At 43.8% G+C, this 22952-nt stretch overlaps 1 protein-coding gene across 3 annotated transcripts in view; it reads left to right on the top strand.

Annotated features, from left to right (window-relative positions):
- Positions 1-305: 305 nt before the first annotated feature.
- ip6k1 (inositol hexakisphosphate kinase 1) overlaps positions 306-22952 on the top strand; it is a 94016-nt gene continuing 71369 nt past the window's right edge. The window contains exon 1 of one of the 3 annotated variants that reach the window (XM_078543858.1): positions 306-587. The gene's annotated coding sequence lies outside the window, so the exon portion shown is untranslated. Of the gene's footprint in view, positions 588-15398; positions 15493-22952 lie in introns of those variants that run through there. The other 2 variants (XM_078543860.1, XM_078543857.1) reach the window with 2 other exon arrangements.

Raw genomic sequence — 22952 nt, 5'->3', positions numbered from 1 at the left:
TCCGCCCCGAGCCACTCCACCCCACACCTCAAGCCACATTCCCCCCACCACACCACTCCCTGCACTGCAGACCTTGATGAAGATAGTTGCAGTAACTTTCATTTAAAAAATGAGTGGAAATGTTACATCAGGCTGTGCATGAGCTCGAGCAGCTAACTCCATAATGTCATGACATGTTTGTATTGGAAACTCCAGAAAAACCAGCGATGGTGCTGCCAATTTGCAGTTACACGTATCTGTCTGCATTGCTTTAGGATAGCTGTGTTTGTCACTTAGAGCTGTTTATTCAGTACCCAACCTGATTAAAATGTGGCCTGTGGTGTCACAGGCCTTGTTGGGGGTGGTGGTTAAAGTTCAACATCACTCTGAGGCAAATAAAAACTCAGCTAGTATCTGTATGTTTGATCAGGGATATTAAATGAGGACAGGGTTATCCTGGCTTTGTACTCAGTCTCTTTACCTAGCGCCAGTCCTACTAACCCTACAGCGGTCGTGACCTTCAGCACCAAGCTGCGTAGCTGGATGATTCCCCCTTCAGAAAGAAAGCTTTCCAGAACCTCGAGGTGTTCCGGCCAATTGACTACTTTGTGAGTATTCTTCCTGTTGTTATCATTTATTGTGAGGGGAATTGAAAACAAGAATAGGGTTGTTATGCTTCAGTTACACAGGGCATTGGTGAGATCACATCTGGAGTACTGTGCAAAGTATTGGTCACCTTATTTAAGGAAAGATGTAAATACATTGGAAGCAGTTCAGAGAAGGTTTTCTAGAAGGTGGGTTGCCTAATGAGGAAAGGCTAGACAGGCTAGGCTTGTATCCATTGGAGTTTAAAAGAGTTTGAAACGCATAAGATCCTGAGGGGCCTTGACAGGGTGGATGTGGAGAGGGAGAATCTAGAACTAGGGGTCAATGTTTAAAAATAATTTGAGACACAGATGAGGAGAATTTTTTTCTGAGGGCAGTGAGCCTTTGGAACTCTCTTCCTCAAAAGGTAGTCGAGGGCAGAGTCTTTGAATATCTTTTAAGGCAGAGGTAGATAGATTCTTATTAAGCAAGGGGGTGAAACGTTAATGGGGGTAGGCGGGAATGTGGAGTTGAAGCCAAAATCAGATGAGCCATGATCTTATTGAATGGCGGAGGAGATTTGAGTAGCCAAGTAGCCTACCCCTGCTCCTAATTTGTATGTTCATAAGTCATTTTGGAAAATGCAGTTTGTACACAGCATGGTCCAAAAAACAAAAGTGAGATAATGCCCAACTAATTTAGTCATGTTGGTTAATTAATAAATATTGGGAGAACCCCTTTTTTGCTCCTCTTCAAATAGCCGTGTGGGATGTTATACATCCACCTAAGAGGGCAGATGAGGTGTTATTTTAACGTTTCATCCAAAAAACTGACAATGCAGCTCTCCCTCAGCACTGTACTGAAGTGTGAACCTAGATTATCCACTCAAAATGAATGGGACTTAAACCCACAAACTGGTGACTGATTCCGAGGTGACATTGTCACCACTGAGCCACAGAGTAGAGCCAGAAGCAAGGACCTTGACTGATTATTTTCTCTCAGAATGAAAAGGAGCATAAGGATTCATAATGGCAAAGGTATAACTAATTAATGCGTGCAGCATAACAGAAAGTGCTGGGCTACTCCAGACACGAGTAGGTAAGGACATTTCATAACTTAGGGGAACAGCCTTTTCCCTATTGTGATGGTTGCTGAGGAGATACGGTTGTGTTAGTCTTAAGGTAATTACATTTGGAGGAATTTGTATTGAAGGGGAAGAAAGTGCAATGGGTTTGAAGAGTTTTTGAATAAATTCTCTCTCGGGGGCGCATCGACACTATTTAAATTTCCTATTCCCGCTACAGCTGGTTTTGCGTCTCCAGTATTTGACATATGAGGTGTCCATTTTAGAAATTTGTGAATTAAATTGATGCTTGGGGATCCTGTATTGGATGTTTTCTTAACAAAATAATAACAAAAACACAGACAGCTTCCACTGATCCAGGTCTTGGAATCTATGCATTTATTCAGCACAAGTAGCAGAATCTGGAATCACGCTTTTTTGACCTGTCTTTGCTGTTTTCCCCCTCCAGTACCTGGTCTTGATGTATGACCTTAGACAACAATTGTCAGCAGCATAGTTAACCGTGGAGGGGCATCCTGGCCATACTCGATCATATCAGCACCCAGTGTCCTCTCAGACTTGCTTCATAGCCCTGGGGTGGGGGGGGGGGCGCTATATCCAGCGATCAGGCAGTTGATGTATGACCTTAGACAACAATTGTCAGCAGCATATTTAACCGTGGAGGGGCACCCTGGCCATACTCGATCACATCAGCACCCAGTGTCCTCTCAGACTTGCTTCATAGCCCCGGGTGGGGGGCGCTATATCCAGCGATCAGGCATAGGAACCCTGTCTAATGTTTTACAGCCAAGCCATGTTGTACTTCAGTATCTGTTACATAGCTGCGATCACTGGTTTAATTTCTTTGGCTAAAGAAGGGGAGATGATGGCATAGTGGTAATGTCACATGGTGGTAATCCAGAGACCCAGGCTAATGCTCTGGGGACGAAGGTTCAAACCCCACCATGACAGCTGATGGAATTTAAATTAAAATTGGGGGAGATGTAGTATAGTGGTAATGTCGCTGGATTAGTATTCCATAGACTGAGGCTAATGCTCTGGGGACATGGGTTCAAATCCCACCATAGCAGTTGGTGGAATTTAGGAGTCTGCGCTCAGTGCTGGTGAGTGAGGGAGTTTTGGGTTAATTTCTCTCTAAAGTCTAGTTTTGCTGGGAAGAGTGTCCAGCAGTCAGCATCGTGGTGAAGCAGTCTGGGAAGAATGTCCTGCAGTCAGCATCATGGTGAAGCAGTCTGGGAAGAGTGTCCTGCAGTCAGCATTGCGGTGAAACAGCCTGGGAAGAGTGTCCTGCAGTCAGCATCACAGTGAAGCAGTCTGGGAAGAGTGTCCTGCAGTCAGCATCACGGTGAAGCATTCTGGGAAGAGTGTCCTGCAGTCAGCATCGTAGTGAAGCAGTCTGGGAAGAGTGTCCTGCAGTCAGCATCGCGGTGAAGCAGTCTGGGAAGAGTGTCCTGCAGTCAGCATCGCGGTGAAGCAGTCTGGGAAGAGCGTCCTGCAGTCAGCATTGCGGTGAAGCAGTCTGGGAAGAGCGTCCTACAGTCAGCATTGCAGTGAAGCAGTCTGGGAAGAGCGTCCTGCAGTCAGCATCGGGTGAAGCAGTCTGGGAAGTGTCCTGCAGTCAGCATCGCAGTGAAGCAGTCTGGGAAGAGTGTCTTGCAGCCAGTTCTTGTTGAAAATAACAAGAGTGACATCACAAGACAGCGCGCGAGAGTGGCAGAGAAATCAGAACCAGCGTGAGTGTGGGAAAGCTTCAAAAAGTGATGTCAGCACAAAGGTGATTGGTGAGTAATGGGTAAGTGTTTTTCTCCAGTTTGAAATAGATTAAGCTAAGAAAAGGTAAGAGTTCTAGTTTTTATTTAAAGTACATAAATAATTTAACTTTTTTACTGTATTTAACTTAAAGTAAGAGTTTTCTTTTCAACTAGAGGCATGGCAGGGCAGCTTAGTCCCGTGTTATGTACCGCCTGCAACATATGGGAAGTACTAGATGCTCCTTGCGCTCAGATCGACCACGTGTGCAGGAAGTGCCACCAGCTGCAGCTATTTGAGCTCCGAGTTTTGGAGCTTGAGCAGCAGCTGGAGGCATTGAGGTGCATCCGCGTGGCTGAGAGTTTCGTGGATAGCATGTTTTTAGATGTGGTCACCCCACAGCTTACGGAAGTGCAGACAGAGAGGGTATGGGTGACCATCAGTTAGAAGAAAGGTGTCAGGCAGGTAGTCAGGAAATCCCCAGGGTGCATCTCGCTCGAGAACCGTTTTTCTGTGTTGGAAAACGGTGAGAGATGGTTCCTCTGGGGAATGCAGCCATGCTCATGGCACTGAGTGGCTCAGCTGCACAGGGGGGGGAGGAAAAAGAGGAGAAGAGCAACAGTGGTAGGAAACTCGATAGTAAGGGGAACAGACAGGTGTTTCAGTGGCCGTAGACGTGACTCCAGGATGGTATGTTGCCTCCCTGGTGCCAGGGTCAAGGATGTCACTGAATGGCTGCAGGGCATCCTAAAGGGGGAGAGCAAACAGATGGAGATCGTGGTACATATTGGTACGAACGACATAGGTAGAAAGAGGGATGAGGTTCTGCAAGCAGAATTTAGGGAGCTAGGAAGCAGATTAAAAAACAGGACCTCAAAGGTAGTAATCTCTGGATTACTTCCAGTGCCACACACCAGTGAGTATAGAAATAGGAAGTTAGTCCAGGTGAATGCGTGGCTGGAGATATGGTGCAGGAGGGAGGGCTTTAGATTTCTGGGACATTGGGACCGTTTCTGGGGGCGGTGGGACCTGTACAAGGCGGGCAGGTTGCACCTGAACCGGAATGAGGCCAACATCCTTGCAGGGAGGTTTGCTTGTGCTGTTGGGGAGGGTTTAAACTAACTTGGCAGGGGGATGGGATCCTGAGAGGAGGTTCAACAGGGGGTGATGCACAGCCAAAATTAGAAGAGAGGGAGCAAGTGAGTCTGGAAGGTGTAGAAGTTATAGGCTAGTTAAGGCACAAGGGAGTTTGGCAAGGTTGGATGGTATTTATTTTAATGCAAAGGAGTCTGATGAATAAGGCAGTAGATGAGTTGTGGGCACAAATTAACACATGGAAGTATGATGTCATTGCTGTCACAGAGACATGGTTGAGAGAGTGGCAGGATTGGCAGCTCAATATTCCAGGATATAGAGTCTTCAGGCGAGACAGGGAAGGAGGTAAAAGAGGAGCGGGTATCGCAATATTGATTAAGGAATCAATTATAGCAACAAGGAGGGATGACATCTTAGAAGGCTCCTGAAATGAAGCCATATGAGTAGAACTAAAAAACAAAAAAGGAGCAATCACGTTGCTGGGAGTGTACTATAGGTCCCCAAACAGTCAGAGAGAAATAGAAGAGCAGATATGTAGGCAAATTTCAGAGAAGTGTAAAAACAATAGGGTATGAATAGTGGGAGATTTCAACTTCCCCAACGTTAACTGGGTCAGTCATAGTGTGATAAGTTTAGAGAGAGCGGAATTCTTAAAATGCATCTTAGAGAGCTTTTTAAGCCAGCACGTAGAAGGTCCTACAAGAGAGGAGGCGGCCCTGGACTTAATTTTAAGGAATGAAGCCGGGCAAGTGGTAGAGGTATCAGCGTGGGGAGCATTGTGCAGATAGTGATCGTAATTCCGTTAGATTCAAGATTGTTATGGAGAAGGACAATGATGGGCCAGAAATCAGAGTTCTATATTGGGGGTTGGCTGATTTTAATAAGATCAGATATGATTTGGCCAGAGTGGACTGGGAGCAGCTACTTTTAGGTAAATCTGCGTCAGAGCAGTGGGACTCATTCAAGAAGGAAATAGGGAGAGTACAGGGCTAACATATTCCAGTAAAGATAAAGGATGGGACCAACAAATCCAGGGAACCCTGGATGTCGAGGGGTATACAGGATTGGATAAAGAGAAAAAGGGAGGCTTATGGCTTCAAAACAGCGGAAGCCCTCGAGGTGTATAGAATGTGTAGGGGGGGACTTAAAAAGGAAATTAGGAGAGCAAAAAGGGGGCATGAAAAAACATTGGCAGGTAAAATAAAGGAAAATCCAAAGTTATTTTACAAGTACATTAAGAGTAAGAGGATAACTAGGGAAAGAGTAGGGCCCATTAAGCACCATAGTGGTAATTTGTGTGTGGAGCCGGAAGACGTAGGTAGGGTTCTAAATGACTACTTTGTGTCGGTGTTCGCAAGTGAGAGGGACGACGTGGGTATGGAAATCAGGCAGAAGGACTGTGATATAATTAAAGAAATTAGCCTAGAAAGGGAGGAGGTTTTAAGCGGTCTGGCAGGCTTAAAAGTAGTTAAACCTCCAGGGCTGGATGAACTGTATCCCAGGCTGTTGAGTGAGGCAAGGGAGGAGATAGCAGGGGCGCTGGCAATAATTTTCAATACCTCTCTGGCCACAGGAGAGGTGCCAGAGGACTGGAGGACAGCCAACGTGGTACAGTTATTCAAGAAAGGGGGAAGGGATAAACCAGGAACAACAGGCCAGTTGATCTAACCTCAGTGGCAGGGAAACTATTGGAAGCAATTCTGAGGGACAGAATTAATCTATACTTGAGAGGCAGGGATTTAATCAAGGACAGTCAGCATGGTTTTGTTAAGGGAAGGCCATGTCTGACCAATTTGATTGAATTTTTCAAAGAGGTGACCAGGTGTGTAGACGAGGGCAATGAATTTGATGTAGTCTACTTGGACTTCAGCAAGGCTTTTGATAAGATCCCGCATGGGAGACTGATAATGATGGTCTGGGAGACTGATAATGATGGTAAGAGCACACGGGATCCAAGGCAATTTGGCAAATTGGATCCAGAATTGGCTGAGTGGCAGGAAGCAGAGGGCAATGGTCGAGGGGTGTTTTTGTGACTGGATGCCTGTGTCCAGTGGGGTTCCACAGGGATCGGTGTTGGGTCCCTTGCTCTTTGTGGTATATATAAACGATTTAGACTTGAATGTAGGAGGGTTGATCAGTAAGTTCACGGATGACATGGAATGACATGACATGGTGAATAGTGAGGAGGATAGCCTTAGATTACAGGGCTGGTCAGATGGGCTGATCAGTGGCAAATGGAATTTAACCCGGATAAGTGTGAGGTGATGCGCTTGGGCAGGACAAACAAGGCACGGGAATACACGATGAATGGTAGGACCCTGGGAAGTAACGAGAATCAAAGGGACCTTGGTGTGCATGTCCACCGGTCCTTTAGGTAGTGGGACAGGTAGATAAGGTGGTTAAGAAGGCATATGGTATACTTGCCTTTATTAGCCAAGGCATAGAATATAAGAGCAGGGAGGTTATGCTGGAACTGTATAAAACGCTGGTTAGGCCACAGCTAGAGTATTGCGTGCAGTTCCGGAATCCGCATTATAGGAAGGGTGTGATTGCACTAGAGAGAGTGCAGAGGAGATTTATCAGGATGTTGCCTGGGCTGGACAGTTTTAGTTATGAGGAGAGATTAGATAGACTGGGGTTATTTTCCCTGGAGCAGAGGAGATTGAGGGAGGACATGATTGAGGTATATAAAATTATGAGGGGCATAGATAGGGTAGACAGGAAGGAACTTTTCCCCTTGGTGGAGGGATCAATAACCAGGGGGCATAGATTTAAGGTAAGGGGCAGGAGGCTTAGCAGGGATGTGAGGAAGAATTTTTTCACCCAGAGGGTGGTGGGAATCTGGAACTCACTGCCTGAAAGGGTGGTAGAGGCAGAAACCCTCATAACACTTAAGAAGTATTTGGATGTGCACTTGCGATGCCATGGCATACAAGGCTTTGGGTGTAGTGCTGGAAAATGGGATTAGAATAGTTAGGTACTTGTTTGACCGGTGCAGACTCGATGAGCTGAAGGGCCTTTTTCTGTGCTGAAGACCTCTATGACTCTATAAGTGACGGGGCAGCTGTTTGCTCCCAGTGAAACGTTAATAGTGGAAGTTTGAGAAATTGTATGTCATCCGGCGTTTTTATTCCTTGATGGGATGTGGGCGTCACTGCAAGGCCAGCATTTGTTGCCCATCCCTAATTGCCCTTGAACTGACCTTGCTAGTCAATCACATTGCTGTGGGTGTGGAGTTACATATAGGCCAGACTGGGTAAGGTTGGCAATATTTCCTTCCCTAAAGGACATTCGTGAACCAGGTGGGTTTTTCCAACAATCGGTGATAATTTCATGGTCACCATTACTGAGACTAGCTTTCTATTCCAGTTTGAACCCTGCCTCATTCAGGAAATACCAAGCTATTCATCAAGGTGCAAAGCACCTTCAGTTTTTATATTGGTTTAGTGTCAAAGCTACATCACATTAGTGTGAAAGTTGCAAGGTAACTAAAATGGTACCGGGTTAAATGGTAGAGACATGGGGCAGCTGCTGCCAAGGAACCAGTGTTTTCAGTTCAGTAACTTGGGTTACTACATGTAGATGTCATCCAGCATTGGCATATTGTCTGGAAACACTTTCCTATTTAAAAAACCTTCCCTTTGATAACTCTCCTTTAGGATCAGCGGATAGTTTCCCTGCAGTTAACTTTTTCCTTCTCTTTCCCCCTCTCCCAAGTTCACTTTCAATTGAATTTTTCTGGAGTTTACTGTAGCGGTGTTTCTTGTCAGTTTCATTTTTCTTGGCGTGGTTTATTGCTTTTTATAGGCACTTTTGTGTTTTTTTTCCCTGCTGCTTTATATTCTCAATTGCTGCCAGTTTTTTTTAGTTCGTTGAAATGTGCTGAAGATATCTTTGCAGCAACACTTGCTAGTGGGAAGTTGCACATACTACTGTTTGGCAGGAAGGCATTTTTTTAAATCACAAGAACTTACACTTGGTTTAAAACCTGCAGGATTTTAGGTAGCTGCGGTGTTGAGGATTTCAGATTTAAATTGGGTAATTTGCCAAAAGCAGAGGCTTCCACTCTGCATCTGCAGATAAATGGTCGCATTCCCAAACACTACCTTACTTGAAGAGTTGGTGGCATAGTGGTAATGTCACTGGACTAGTAATCCAGAGGCCTGGGCTAATGCTCTAGGGGCATGGGTTCAAATCCCACCACGGCAGCTAGTGGAATTTAAATGCAAGTAATATAATCTTAAATTGAAATCTAGTTAGTCTCAGTAATGGTGACCATGAAACTATCGTTGATTGTTGTAAAAACCCAGCTGGTTCACTAATGTCCTTTAGGGAAGAAAACTATCCTTACCTACAATAATGTGGTTGACTTTTAACTTCCCTGTGCAATGGCCTAGCAAGTTCAAGGGCATTAGGGATGGGCACCAAATGCTGGCTGTGCCAGCAATGTCCACATTCAATCCCAGCTGGGCCAACTTCCCACAGTGAATGGAAGCTGGCCCAGGGGCACGTGTAAAGTGGAGTGGCTGTGAGTAGCACCTCAGACCACATTGCAAGGCTCACTGCCCCAATGTACCTTGAGACATCCCGATTGAACCTCAGTCAGTGCTGAAGCTGATCTGATTGAATAAGCAGCCACAACATTTCTGCCATTTGTTTTAGGTAAATATTGTTTCTTCATTCACGCGATGCTCTGAAGAATATGATCATATTATTGATTGTTGTCCTCAATCATTCCACAAGGGAGTTGTAATGGAATATTCCTGCGATGCTTGTGGATTATCCAATGGAGCTTCTCACAGTTTATTTGCAATTGGATCTACTTTTCAACACTCTCATCAATCAGTGGCTGTACAAGATATAGTTTATACAAAGTGTCACATTGTTGAGCACACCCTCATAACCTTTGCAGTCATGTGTTTGTGATAAATCCCTTCTGCAGCTATCTGTTTCACTTGCTCCTTCACCACCTTCTCTATGGTTTTGGGAACAATAGAAATTGAGTTTGAGGATTTTTTTTCTCTCCTCCCTCCCAGACTTTCCCCTCCTTCACAAGGAGACTTCACAAAATAACGTTCATCTATTTGCATTGCTGTCCAGTGCCTCGACCCACTGGCTTTTTTATAATGCCTGACCAAGATAGGTATGCACATAAGGGTGAACAGATTAGAAGTATATGCCGATAGGGTTAGATGGAGTAGGGAGCGAGCAGGCTAATGTCGATTATAAATGTCGGCATAGACCAGTCAAGCTGAATGTGTTGCTGTTGTGCTATGGACTCTTATGTAAAAGCTATTTGATTATGGGGAGACTGCCACAGCCAAGTGCGATTCTGTCCTTGCCCCAATGTCTGCTTCCAGAAGGAGTCACTGTCTGGAAAGAGGATAGCTGACTTTCTGTTTCCTCCTTTTCCCTTCCCAGACCATTCCTACTGCTCAAGACCCTGTGGCCTAGTTCCATACTGCATCTCTTCTTTCCAACTAAAGTCAGGGAGGTATGAAAAGGAGTTAAGTGTTTATGATTCCATGAAATAGACTTTATTTTAAACGCCATATGGATTGCTGGAAACCCCATGAAGCAGCTCCATGGTGAATGAAAGATGTTTTTTTTATTCATTCATGGGGTGTAGGCATCGCTGGATAGGCCAGCATTTATTGCCCATTCCTAATTGCCCTCATTCAGAGGTGTTTTTTTTTTAAAGAGTCAATCACATTGCTGTGGGTCTGGAATCACATGTAGGCCAGACCGGGTAAGGGCATTAGTGAGCCAGATGACATTTTTACACCAATCAAAGCAATGGTTTCATGGTCATCATTAGACTTTTAATTCCAGATTTTTATTGAATTCAAATTTCGCCATCTGCCGTGGTGGGATTCGAACCCAGGTCCCAAAGCGTTACCGCTGGGTCTCTGGATTACTAGTCCAGTGACAATGCCACTGCCTCCCGTATATGTATAAACAAAGCAAAAAAAAAAACACCAGTTGCTGGAAGTCTGAAAGAAAACCAGGAAACACACAGCAGGTTAGGCAGTGTCTGTGTCAAAGGGCCCACACCCGAAACATCAGCTCCTCTGACCTCTTCCCAGAGGCTTCCTGCCTTTGAGTGTTTCCAGTGTCTGCCCCTGTTGTTGTTGATGAAAAAAGTTGGATTGTTAATTTATTTCCTTACAAGTAATATCTAAAACAATCGAATGCAAGTATAACGCCAAGTGTGTTAAACCATTACCAGGTCACTTCAGTGATTGCACCATAGCAATGTGATGTGCTTAATTGCCTATGTCACCCCCCTCAATGCCTCTCTTCTGCTGACTAGTTGGGTGGCACACCCTTCTCCTGGTTCCACTATTACCTATCCAGTTATAGTTGGAGAACACCTGCAATGGCCACCATCATATCATTAACTCTGAGTGCCCCCAAGGATCCATCATTGACCCTCCTCCTATTTCTTGTTCACCCATGGCGACATCATCTGGAAACGTGTGGTAAGATGTTCTCTGACGGCACCCAGTTCTACCTCACCACCACCTCTCTCCTCACCTCCACACCTTTTCTCACCTCCACTGTCTCAGTGTTGTCATATTGCTTGTCTGACACTCAGTCCAGGGTGAGCCGACATTTCCTCCATTTTGGAGATCAGGAAAATCCTGACTTTGGCCTCAATCACAAACTCCAATCCCTAGCTACCAATTCCATCCTCTTTCCTGGCAGTTGTCTGAGGCTGGACCAGACTGCAGGCAGCTTTAGCCATGCTCTTTGACCCTGGGCTGAGCTTCTGACCCCATATCATCTGTGTCACAACAACTGCCCATTTCCACCTCTATTACAACACTCTTCCTTTATCCTTAGTTGCACCAAGTCCTGTTCATCCATCACCTCTGTGCTCAGTGACTTACATTGGCTCCCCACCCACTAATGTCGCAGTATTTAAATTCTAATCCTTGTCTTTGAATCCGTCCATGGCTTGTCCGTCCCTATCTCAGTAACCTGCTCCACCCCTACAAACTCCAGGAATTCTGCATTCATTGACCCAAAATGTTAAGTTTGTTTCACTTCACACATACTGCCTGACTTGCTGTGTATTTCCGGCATTTTCTTGTTTTTATTTCACTGTTTCTCCAACTCTGCTGTCTCTTGTGCATCCTCTACTTCCTTTGCTTCACCATTGGCGGTCATGCCTTTAGCCATCTGGGCCTCCATCTTTAGAATTCCCTCCATAAACCTCTCCATTTTGAGACCTCTCTAAGACACTGCTTTAAACCTACGTCTATGGCCAAGCTTTTGGGTCACCTGTGATGTTGCCTTCTTTAGCTTGGCAATTTTTGTCTATGTTTGTGCTCTTTGAATAACCTTGGGATGTTTTACTGTGGTAGCGATGCAATTTAAATATGAATTGTTTTTAACTGACTTTAAAACGTGCTTCACCTCGCTAGGCAAGTTTGACCAGTTCTTTATCAGTTTGCTGGATGCCTGCAAGGAGAGATCAGTTTCACCCTCAGTGTAAGAACAGGAAATACTGGAAAAGCTCAGCAGGTCTGGCAGCATCTGTGGAGAGAGACAGAGTTAACATTTCAAGTTCGTATGACACTTCATCCTCAGTGTAATGCACCTATAAAAAGTTTTGATGACTATTTCCTCTGGTTAGGAAAACGGCGGCGAGGCCTTCAACTTAAAAATGTAGAATTTGTAGCAAGGAGCAGTGTGCATTATGAATAGTATTTTAGAGGTTGATGTGTGCGATATCCAAAGTTAGACTTTTTTTTTGAAGATTTGGCTTTTCTCTGGAAAGTCTGCATTGTGAGAGTCACAGATTACTGTATACCATGGTCACACAGGAGGATGGCCTGCTTGGAGTCAATCAGTTTTATAGGTTTACTCCCTCCATTTGGTGTTTGTTTTCAAAGTGTTCAAATTCCTGCTCGCAGATGGCTGCTGTGTGATTGCTTGTGATTTCCCTTGTTTAACAATCTACAGAGAGATCTCAGACTCCAAAAAATTAGTTCAGATTGCAGAGGATCTTCACTTAGGAACACGTATGCTTATGTAAAAAATATAAAAATGTTTAAAGGAGATCTCTGCTTCTTGGGCACATAGTCTCCCCATTGCCTTAAAAAGGAAATGGTTCGGGTACAGTTGAGATACATTCCCACACAGGGGATAGGTAGACAAGCAAAGTCAGAGCTCCCTGGATTACACAAGAAGTAGAGAGTAAGATAGTTGACTCTGATTGGAGAATCACCTTGCCTTGCATTCAGCAGATTGCGCTTCTCCAGTGTGGATGTTTTTCTATTTGCTGCTCTGAAAGAGACTCGTTTGTCTTGGCTCATTCCATAACCAAAGACATTTTTTACCTGGACAGTTTGTTCGTCTGACTACCAGCACCCACCCCACCCCGGCTCCTACTTTCAGCCTACCTGTCTCGAGTGGCCGTACCAGAAGCTATACTCTTGCCAGGATAGCTCTTGGGGGTCCTAGAAGCACACTTATCTGCCCACCACATCCCTTAGAAAAGTTAATAGATTTGTAAAACTGAGATCTTGTAAGCTGATGTGAAGCGTTCCTTAGATTCTTGTTGAGGAATTGGTGAGGTGCTTTGATGCTTTTTTTAATGGCCCAGTGACTCATCAGATGAATGATGGGTAATAACATTAAGGTTCACCCGCACCCTCTCACCATTGTGATGTCATGAACTAGCCAGTTTGCCTGTTCCCAGGTTTCTCCTATTAGTACTTTGGGGAAGGTAGTTCTATTTTTTAATATATAGGCTGCAATTACTACCCATCCGTCATTGCCCTACTGGTGTTAAAATCTACCATTAAGAGTCACATAGGCCAGCCCGTGTTAGGGATAGCAAGTTTCTTTCAAGGACATTTGTGATCCGGTAGGTTCTTAATGGCAAGCCAAGAGCTTTCTAGTGCCAGAAATTACTGGATTTACTGAAAGCACATTCACAATTTTCCACATTGGGATTTTTAAAATATATCCTTTCACAGGATGTGGGCGTCACTGGCTAGTCCATCATTTATTGCCCATCCCTAATTGCCCTTTAGGAGGTGGTGGTCAGCTGCCTTCTTGAACTGCTGCAGTCAACATGGTGTAGTTACACCCACGGCGCTGTTAGGGAGGGAGTTCCAAGATTTTGGAAGTAACAGCAATTTAGTTCCAAGTCAGGCTGGTATGTGGCTTGGAGAGGAACTTGCAGGTGGTGGTGTTCCCATTTATCTGCTGCCCTTGTCCTTTGAGATGGTAGAGGTCACAGGTTTGGAAGGTGCTGTCACAGGAACTTTGGTGAGACCTTGGTGCATCTTGTAGATGGTACACACTGCTGCTACTGTATGTTGCTGATGAAGAGAGTGAATGCTTAAGGTGGTAGATGGCATGCCTGCAAAGTGGGCTGCTTTGTCCTGGATGGTGTTGAGATTCCTGAGTGTTATTGGAGCTGCAGTCATCCAGGCAAGCGGAGAGTATTCCATCCACTCCTAACTTGTGCCTTGAAAGATGGTGGACAGGCTCTGGGGGGTCAGGAGAGACTTACTGTGGAATTCCCAGCCTCTGACCTGCTTTTGTAGCCACAGTATTTATGTGGCTTGTCCAGTTCAGTTTCTGGTCACTGGCAACCTCCAGGATGATTTAAGTGGGGGTGCAGTGATGGTAATGCCATTGAATGTCATGGGAAGATGGTCACATTCTGTCTTGTTGGAGATGGTCACTTCATGAATTTCATGTCATTTCACCACTTGTGTGGTGCCAGTGTTCCATGCCACGCATCAGCCCAAGCCTGAATGTTGTCCAGCTCTTGCTGCATATGGTTCTGAACACAGTGCCTAGGCCTGGGCTATAACCACTGTACTGTCATGCTTGGGTCACTTATTTTCATCTTCTGCCCTGGCCACAGGTAGGGGAAATCTGTAGTCACTGTCTCTTGCAAGGAAATGGAGTAAAAAGGCAGCGTGCTTTGTTTGGCTCTGTAGCTGTGTTTTATTAGTCGCAATTGGTTGCAATACAGGAATTTTGGTGAGGTTCTGATTTTTTTTTTACGTGTCGGCTGTGGCTCAGTGGTAGCACTCTTATGAGTTTTGATTTTGAGGTCAGGAGTTAACGATTCACTCCAGAGACAAGCACAAAACCTCAGCTGACAACTCAGCACTGCACCTGAGGGAGGACTGCGTTGTTGGAGATAACATCATTTGGATGAGCTGTTAAACCGAGGTCTTGTTGGCCCCCTCAGGCGGATGTCAAAGATCATGTATAACACTATTTTGAGGAAGAGCACAAATTGGCATTTCCTATTTAATGAAATTACTACATTTCAAAAAGTAAAACTGCTTTGGAACATTCTGAGATTGTGAAGGAGCTGTATGTAAATGAAAGTTATTTTTAAATGTTATGTGATGGTGTTGATCTTGAACTCAGGGGCTATTGTTAAGGTTGTGCTGGTGCTGTCGTGTGAAGAGAGTAGGATTGATATTTCCCCAAAGTTGTGATCAGTTGAGTCAAAGGGCTGCTTTCCTCTGATCGAATTTTATGTTTAATACTCAACCCCTAATTTCTGGAGATTAATAAACCAGCAACTGAAGTTTCATGAGAAAAGGTAAGGGGAGGGCTGGAAGGGGGAAAGTCGGCACTTATGGAAAAGATTTAAAGTGTGAAAATCTTTTTCAGCAAAGCACTTAATCCCCAGCAACTGGTTTGTTATAGCAATAAAGCCTCTTAGCTGGGTCACCTTTGTGGTCTTTCAAGCCACACTGCTGATTCGCTAGGCTACCTTTCTCTGATCTAATTTACTCATTTGTTTCAAGCATTAGATGTGTGTAATCAGCAGGGAGGGCGGGTGCTTTGCAATGTGCTAATGACTGACATACGTGTCATTATTGTGGGAAAGGAGTTCATGCTGGCATCGTGTGCACAGTTGTAGTTTCACAGATGCTTGAGAGAAGTGTGTGGGAAGCAACTGAGAGCTGACTGATTGAGGGCTCGGATCTGCCAGCAGCTTTTTTGTCTGGGTAAGTTAAAAGTAAGTAGACTGAATGTGGCCATAGCGATCCTGTGAGAAAGGAAACTATTCGTAAAAGCATATTACGCAGACCAAACTTTCAGTGCCTTCCAAAGCATGTCTTGCATGTAATTGTAGTTTTTGTTGGGCTCAGAGCTTCAGTAGAGATTGTTAGCAGCACTATGTGATCAGCTGTCCTGCTGAAGGGTTTTCAGTATATTCAGCAACAGCAGATCCTTTTGCATATAAGTAAACAGTGCCCTTACAAATATAGTTGATGTCAATGCAGAACTTTGGGTTGGAAATGAGAGAGTATTACACATCCTTAGGTGGCATGATGCACGTATTTCTGGGGTTATGGTGTTTGAAATATAGACAGATTTCTGATCTGTGTTGCACAATTTGTTACAGGCAATTTTCCAGATCGAGATGTAGTATTGTTTTTCTGTTTAAAATGTTCAAAATTGAGCTGGCAAGTTGTGGTATTTTCTTTTGTATGAGCTGTTCTGTTTACAGAGCTAAAGTCAAGGTCGATTATTTTGTGCCCAGTACTGCAGCTGCAGACCACCAGATGCAGTCTTTTCAAAATAAATGACTGGTAGAAGAAATAACTTTGTGACTTTACATCACATCTTTTACGATCTTAGGATGTCCCAAAGCTCTTAACAAATGATGACCTACTTCTTTGAAATGTGGTATTTGGAAATGCAATGTTGACCAGAGGTACTTCCCACTCTTCAAACAGTGCCATGAAATCTTTAAATTCCACCTGAGAGGACAGATTCGGATTAACATCTCATTTGAAAAACGGCATCTCCAACTGCAGCAGCTGCCTCAGTGCTTTGTTGAAGTTTCAGCCTAGATTATGTCCTTAAATTCTGGAGTGAGGCCTAAACACACACCTTTTTAAAAAATTATTTCATGGACTGTAGGCATCGTTGACAAAGCCAGCATTAGTTGCCCATCTCTAATTGCACTTGAACTGATCATTTCAGAGGATAGTTAAGAGTCGACTACATTGCTGTGGGTCTGGAGTAAAATGTAGGCCAGACCAGGGTAAGGATGACTGCTTTCATCCCCTAAAGAAGGAAAGAACATTAGTGAACCAGATGGGTCTTTATAGCAATCAATGATAATTTTATGGACACCATCACTGAGACTAGCTTTATATTCCACATTTATTAATTGAATTTAAATTCCTCCAGCTGCCATGGTGGGATTTGAACCCATGTACCCAGAGCATTAGCCTGGACTTCTGGATTGCTAGTTAAACACTGCCTCCACCTCTGACTTGGGTGAGAATGCTACCAACTGAGCCATGGCCACCACTTCTTCTAGAAAACATTTAGGTAATTTAAATGCTTAAATGTGCTTGTCCATTTTTGTGGATAATCTATATTGAGAGTATCTGAATCAGGGAACAACGTTGTGCCTAATGAATAATGGAATGAAGTGTACGGATGAATTATATATCACCACATTTGGCTTTAAAAGTAATATCTCCCTCTCAAACTCCTCCCCATACCTAAGCCTACCCCCCTCTTTTACATTCCAAGGATGCTGATACCTAATTGATTGCTGTTTGATTTGCCGTGTTTTTTTTCCACTCTTTTCAATCTTGACGAAGCCCTGTATAATGGATTGAAAATTTAAAAAATAAATCAGAGACCATCCCTGCAAAAAAGCTTTTGTGTATTCCTTCTGCAGTTCTGCGTTCTTTGTCACTCTACCTTTTCCAGTAGCATAACCTGCAAACTTAGAAATACTGCTGTGTATTCCTAAATCCAAGAGTGAAAACCAGGGATGTCAACTCTCATCCCTTTATTGCTCGTTAATTGTAGAATGGTCCATTAACCTCTGCCCAACCTCCTATTTCATCTGGTTTCCCATCATGTCGCAAGTTAGGTGGCCTACACACAGTCGACTTTAATTGACTTTCTCTGGTAGGGAACCTAATCAAATGCTTTCTGAAAATCAGTGTATACAACATTTATTGAGTCTTCTGTATCCCCCACCTTAGTTTGTTTTATTCATTCATGGGATGTGGGTGTCGCTGGCTAGGCCAGCATTTATTGCCCATCCCTAGTTGCCCTTGAGAAGGTGGCAGTGAGCTGCCTTTTTGAACTGCTGTAGCCCATGTTGTGTAGGTACACCCACAGTGCTGCTAGGGAGGGAATTCTGGGATTTTGACCCAGTGACAGTGAAGGAATGGCGATATATCTCCAAGTCAGGATGGTGAGTGGCTTGGAGGGGAACTTCCAGATGGTGGCTGCCCTTGTCCTTCGAGGTGGTAGAGGTTGTGGGTTTGGAAGGTGCTATCTAAGGAGCCTTGGTGAGTTCCTGCAGTGCATCTTGTAGATGGTACACACTGCTGCTACTGTGCGTCGGTGGTGGAGGGAGTGAATGTTTGTGGATGTGATGCCAATCAAGTGGGCTGTTTCGTCCTGGATGATATCAAGCTTCTTTAGTTGTTGAAACTGCACTCATCCAGGAAGTGGGGAGTATTCCATCACACTCCTGACTTGTGCCTTGTAGATGGCGGACAGGCTTTGGGGAGTCAGAAGGTGAGTTACTCGTTGCAGGATTCCTAGCCTCTGACCTGCTCTTGTAGCCACGGTATTTATATGGCCAATCCAGTTCAGTTTCTAGTCAATGGTAACCCAGGATGTTTATAGTGAGGATTTCAGCAATGCCAATGCCATTGAATGTCAGGGGATGACACTAGATTCTCTTGTTAGAGATGGTCATTGCCTGACACTTGTATGGCACAAATGTTAGTTGCCACTTGTCAGCCAAAACCTGGATATTGTCCAGGTCTTGCTGCATTTGGACATGGACTGCTTGGTGATTTTGTCAAACATTGTATGAGGTTCAACCAGATATGGCCTGCTTTTCACAGAACCATACTAATTCCCGAATTAGTTTTCCACTTAGTTATTCTATCTCTGATAGATTTTAGAAATGTTCTCGCTTTCAGTGGCCTGTACTTCTTAGTTTATCCCTTCCTTTTTTGAATAGGCAGAGGGTTTACGATCATTCAATGATCTGGCATTATCTTGAGGTTCAGGAAACTTTGGAATACTTTTCATGCCATGCTGTGGAAACCCTCTTGGCCGAGAGATTTGTTTTGCCACTTCTCTAAAATTTTATACAATACATTTTTTCTGTTGCACTATTGCCTCCAAGATCTTTTCCTTTCTCATCATCTCAAAAGCAAAATATTCATTGAACATGCTGTTCTTGAACTCTTACCATTGCTGTGTGAATGGGCCCACATCATCTTTTATCACCTGATTCTGAGGTTTGTTATTATCATCATCACTGTTCCCTTATCATTGTTCCCTTACTATGCACAGACACGATGGGCTGAATGATGATCTCCTGTTTCTTATTCTATGATTCTATCAGACTGTTTCTGTCTCATGTTAAAATTGAGTATTGCTGAAAAGAGAGACAAGTTTTTCATCTTCCACTGATTGGGACAAATGCCAAATTTCAAACGATCACACCAATTTATGCTGCAGGAGAAAGGGGTGCTGATTGGTTGGCAGATCAACTGTGAATGGACGAGGCGTTGCCATGGAGAAAGCCACAGGGAACTATAGGCTGCCCAAGCTCCTGAGTAATTCAAAACAGCTGCAAGGCTTGAACATATAGCTGTTGTTACACAGAGAATAGGTCCCTATGTATTTCGATTCGAGCAAGTGTAAATGAGCCACATTACAAGCTCAACTTATATCTTAAATTGGTTGTTGGTGTAGCTATTAGCACACTCAGGATTGTTCAGCAAGTGCTGCCCATTCTCAGAATCACATTTAAAAGGAGACGGTTTGTTTTGGGTTTTGCAAGCACGTTTGATTGAGTACATATGAACAGCCAAGAAAACATGCTGTTTGATTTGATCAGCCAGTCGCCGGTACACACTACGTACCTGGCATCACACCGGCACTGAAATTCATACACTACATTGCTCAATTGTATGGTAGGCAAACATCTTTTTGGACTGACGGCAGCATCCTGTTAATGGGAAATACCACTCGCATAGTTACTGCACAGTAGCAGCATGAAACGCTTACTTATGCTGTTGTTCAAATTTTTGAATTACTTTGCCTTTCCAGGGTAATTTGAGGTCATTTGCAGGTGTGGTTGAAACTCTTTCGAGTTATCAACAGTCACAGATTGCAACTCTTTCGAGTACAATCACAGTTCTTGGTTTCCGGGAGTGGGACATGAACCCACAACCCTTTGATTCAAAGGCGAGGGTGCTATGAACTGAGCCACAGCTGACACCTCCAGGTGTGGTTGAAACTCTTTCGAGTTATCAACAGTCACAGATTGCAACTCTTTCGAGTACAATCACAGTTCTTGGTTTCCGGGAGTGGGACATGAACCCACAACCCTCTGATTCAAAGGCGAGGGTGCTATGAACTGAGCCACAGCTGACACCTCCCAGGTGTGGTTGAAACTCTTTCGAGTTATCAACAGTTACAGATTGCAACTCTTTCGAGTACAATCACAGTTCTTGGTTTTCCGGGAGTGGGACATGAACCCACAACCCTCTGATTCAAAGGCCAGGGTGCTATGAACTGAGCCACAGCTGACACCTCTAGGTGTGGTTGAACTTGCTGAACAAACCGGAGTGTGCTAATAGATACCCTAACAACCAATTTAAGATAATCACTTGAGCTCATAACATGGCTCATTTGTGTTTGCTGGAAGCAACATTATTTATACGCATTCTGTACAGACAAAAGGAATATGTTCAAGCCTTACGCCTTTTTGAATTCCCCCTCGGGGGAATCCTATTAGCCTTTTGTTTTCTTCATGGCTATGCCTTGGCCAACCGGAATTGACTTGCCAACCAATCAGCACCCTTTCCTCCTGTAGTATAAATTGTTGTGATCGTTTGAAACTTGGCATTCTTGTGTTTGTCCCAATGAGTGCCAGGTGAAAAGCTTCAGCAACATGTCTCTCTTTTCATCAAGGTTCAAGTTCTGTACTCCCAAACAAGTCTTTAAAATTGAGTATTGCTGCTTCCTTGCTGGGTTTAAGACTGGCTGCTCTAGGAAATTATCTCAATCCCATCAGCAAACCCATTCCCTGTCTTGGCCAGTTTGTATGCTGGCTAAAATCGCCCAATCTTGAAGCATTTGTCTTCCAGCTCACCCTGATCTACATGTCATGCGCTACTCATTACTTCACATTTCTCCTACTTCCTGTAACCACCAGCACTTTGCCCTAATGTTGTATACCCCTGCTCTCTCAAGACACAGTCCCAAGTGTGGAAAGGCACAATCTATAATTGATGAAAGGTCTGATGAAAGATCATTGACCTGAAATATTAACTGTTTCTCTCTCCACAGATTCTGCTAGTTCTGCTGACTATTTCCAGTCTTTTCTGTTTTTGTTTCAGATTTCCAGCATCCGCTGTATTTTACTTCTGTGATTGAACTGTAGGATGCTTTTCACAATTTTCATGAACATGGTACAAAAATGTTGTCCATCCACCAATTTAATTGCTGATGCTGGTTCAGCATCTTGATTGTGGTTTTTTTTAACATGATTAGAAAAGGTGCTAGAGTTTATGGTGTTTTCTTTGGAACTGCAGAGTGGCAAGTTGAGAAGTATCCAGCTTCTCATTGTAGAAACGAAGGCTGGGTATGTACAGACAGTGGGCTTCTTGTCCATTGTGGGTGATTGTTTGAACGTTGGATTGTCAGCAGCCAGTCAACGTGAACATTCAACAAACATGATCAAGTTTACATCATTGATGCCTGTCGTATAACTGTCAAGGTGGTCGAGAATTTAATACCTCTGACCTGATATTTGACACATTGTTGGTTATTCATAATTCATAATAATAGTGGAGACAATTTGAACAGTCCTGCTTTCAAATACCAAATTACAGAAGATAGTTTGTGATTAGGTGGAGCAAGCAAAAAGGCAACAATGTGTGACTTTTAACTGCTGGGCAGAGCAGAACTGCGCAAATGGAATGAAAAATGGTTGACGTACTTTGTTACAAACAGGATGGAGTTAATTTAAATAGCACTAATTTCTCTCACCACCTGTCCATAAACAGAAATGTGTTTATAAGCGGTGGTGTATTTCCCACAGTGGTGTTCCCACAGCAAACTCGAGATGGAATGAACTCAAAAGGTTAGTTTGTTTGCATACACTCAAAACACGAAAAGAGGGTTTGCAAGGTCCCCCTCCACTTCAGACAGTAAAGAGAGGGATAGAGAAAAGAAAGGTTTACAGAACAGAGGCCACAGAGAAAAGAAATATTGTTTCATGTGGGTTCCAGAGTCAAAGTCCAATGAGGTATTCCTTCACAGATGTCGGTGGGCTGAAAACCAATGTTGTAGAATTCACTCTTCCCATGGTGTTGATTTCACACAATGAGATAGGTATGCAGAGATGAATCAGTCTTGTAAGCAATGGCACAGAGCTTCCAACAGAAGCAGTTTAGATGGTGCCAGGTGTTCAATCTGGACAGAGCTCCTTTTCTGTGAGGCTGCTAGTCAGGTGGTAAACAGCAGGCTGAGACTGAGCAGTTCAGCAAGGCAATGTTACTTATTCCATAAGCCAGAGGCCCATGTCACATGACTCCCACCTCACCTCTGTCTTTTGTCAAAATATGTGTATCCATTGTCAGGATTCCAACAACTAGTAAATGTCCCAGCCATTAGGAATTGAAAGGAAGGCTGCAGGGCCTTTCTCTTAGCAGATGATCCCTCTCCTTCTGGTCAACCTGCGTTATCAAATGCAGATGACCTTTGTATAGCTCTCTTTGAAGTTGGGCTGTACAGTCCACTGGGGGTCGTCAGTGGCTCCTCAGAGATAACGAGGTGTTAGTTTTTCCTAAAACTGCTAAGTGTTTTATTTTGTTCAGGGGTCACAGACACAGTTTCAGCCATTTTAAAGGTCTTTGTTCAGTTTTTAAAATTTTAGAAATAACGATTAGCATATCTACATGTATTTTGTAACAATATACAGTGTGATGTCTTAGTCCTTCACAACTTGATTTAGATTTTCACGATTCCTGATGCTCTGATCTGATTTTGATAATTCTTGTCATTCTGGCCTGTCTCATTTCTAGCTTTAAAGGGATAAACACTATTGCATTGGAGGCCCTAGAGTCTTGATACATGAGCCGAGTTGCAGACAGAAATGTGTGTTCCTTGCACCTTCTCTACAATTCCTGCAATTAATGGGCCAGGGCACTGCAAATAATACCTTTTTTGAGGCAGAAATTGGGGTACACAGGAATCCTAACCAGTATCAATTTCTGTGACAAAAACAAAAAATGCTGGAAAAACTCAGCAAGTCTGACAGCATCTGTGGGGAGAGACAGAGTTAACGTTTCGAGTCCATATGACTCTTCTTCAGATCTAAAGAGAAGTAAAAATGTGGTGAAATATATTCTGTTTAAGGGAGTTGGGACAGGTGAAGCTGGATAGGTGGCCA

This window comes from Cetorhinus maximus, chromosome 6 (assembly GCF_964194155.1).
Source record: "Cetorhinus maximus chromosome 6, sCetMax3.hap1.1, whole genome shotgun sequence".
NCBI classification, from domain to species: domain Eukaryota; kingdom Metazoa; phylum Chordata; class Chondrichthyes; order Lamniformes; family Cetorhinidae; genus Cetorhinus; species Cetorhinus maximus.
Note: the sequence above shows the minus strand (reverse complement) of the source record. Positions and strands in the feature narration are given on the sequence as shown.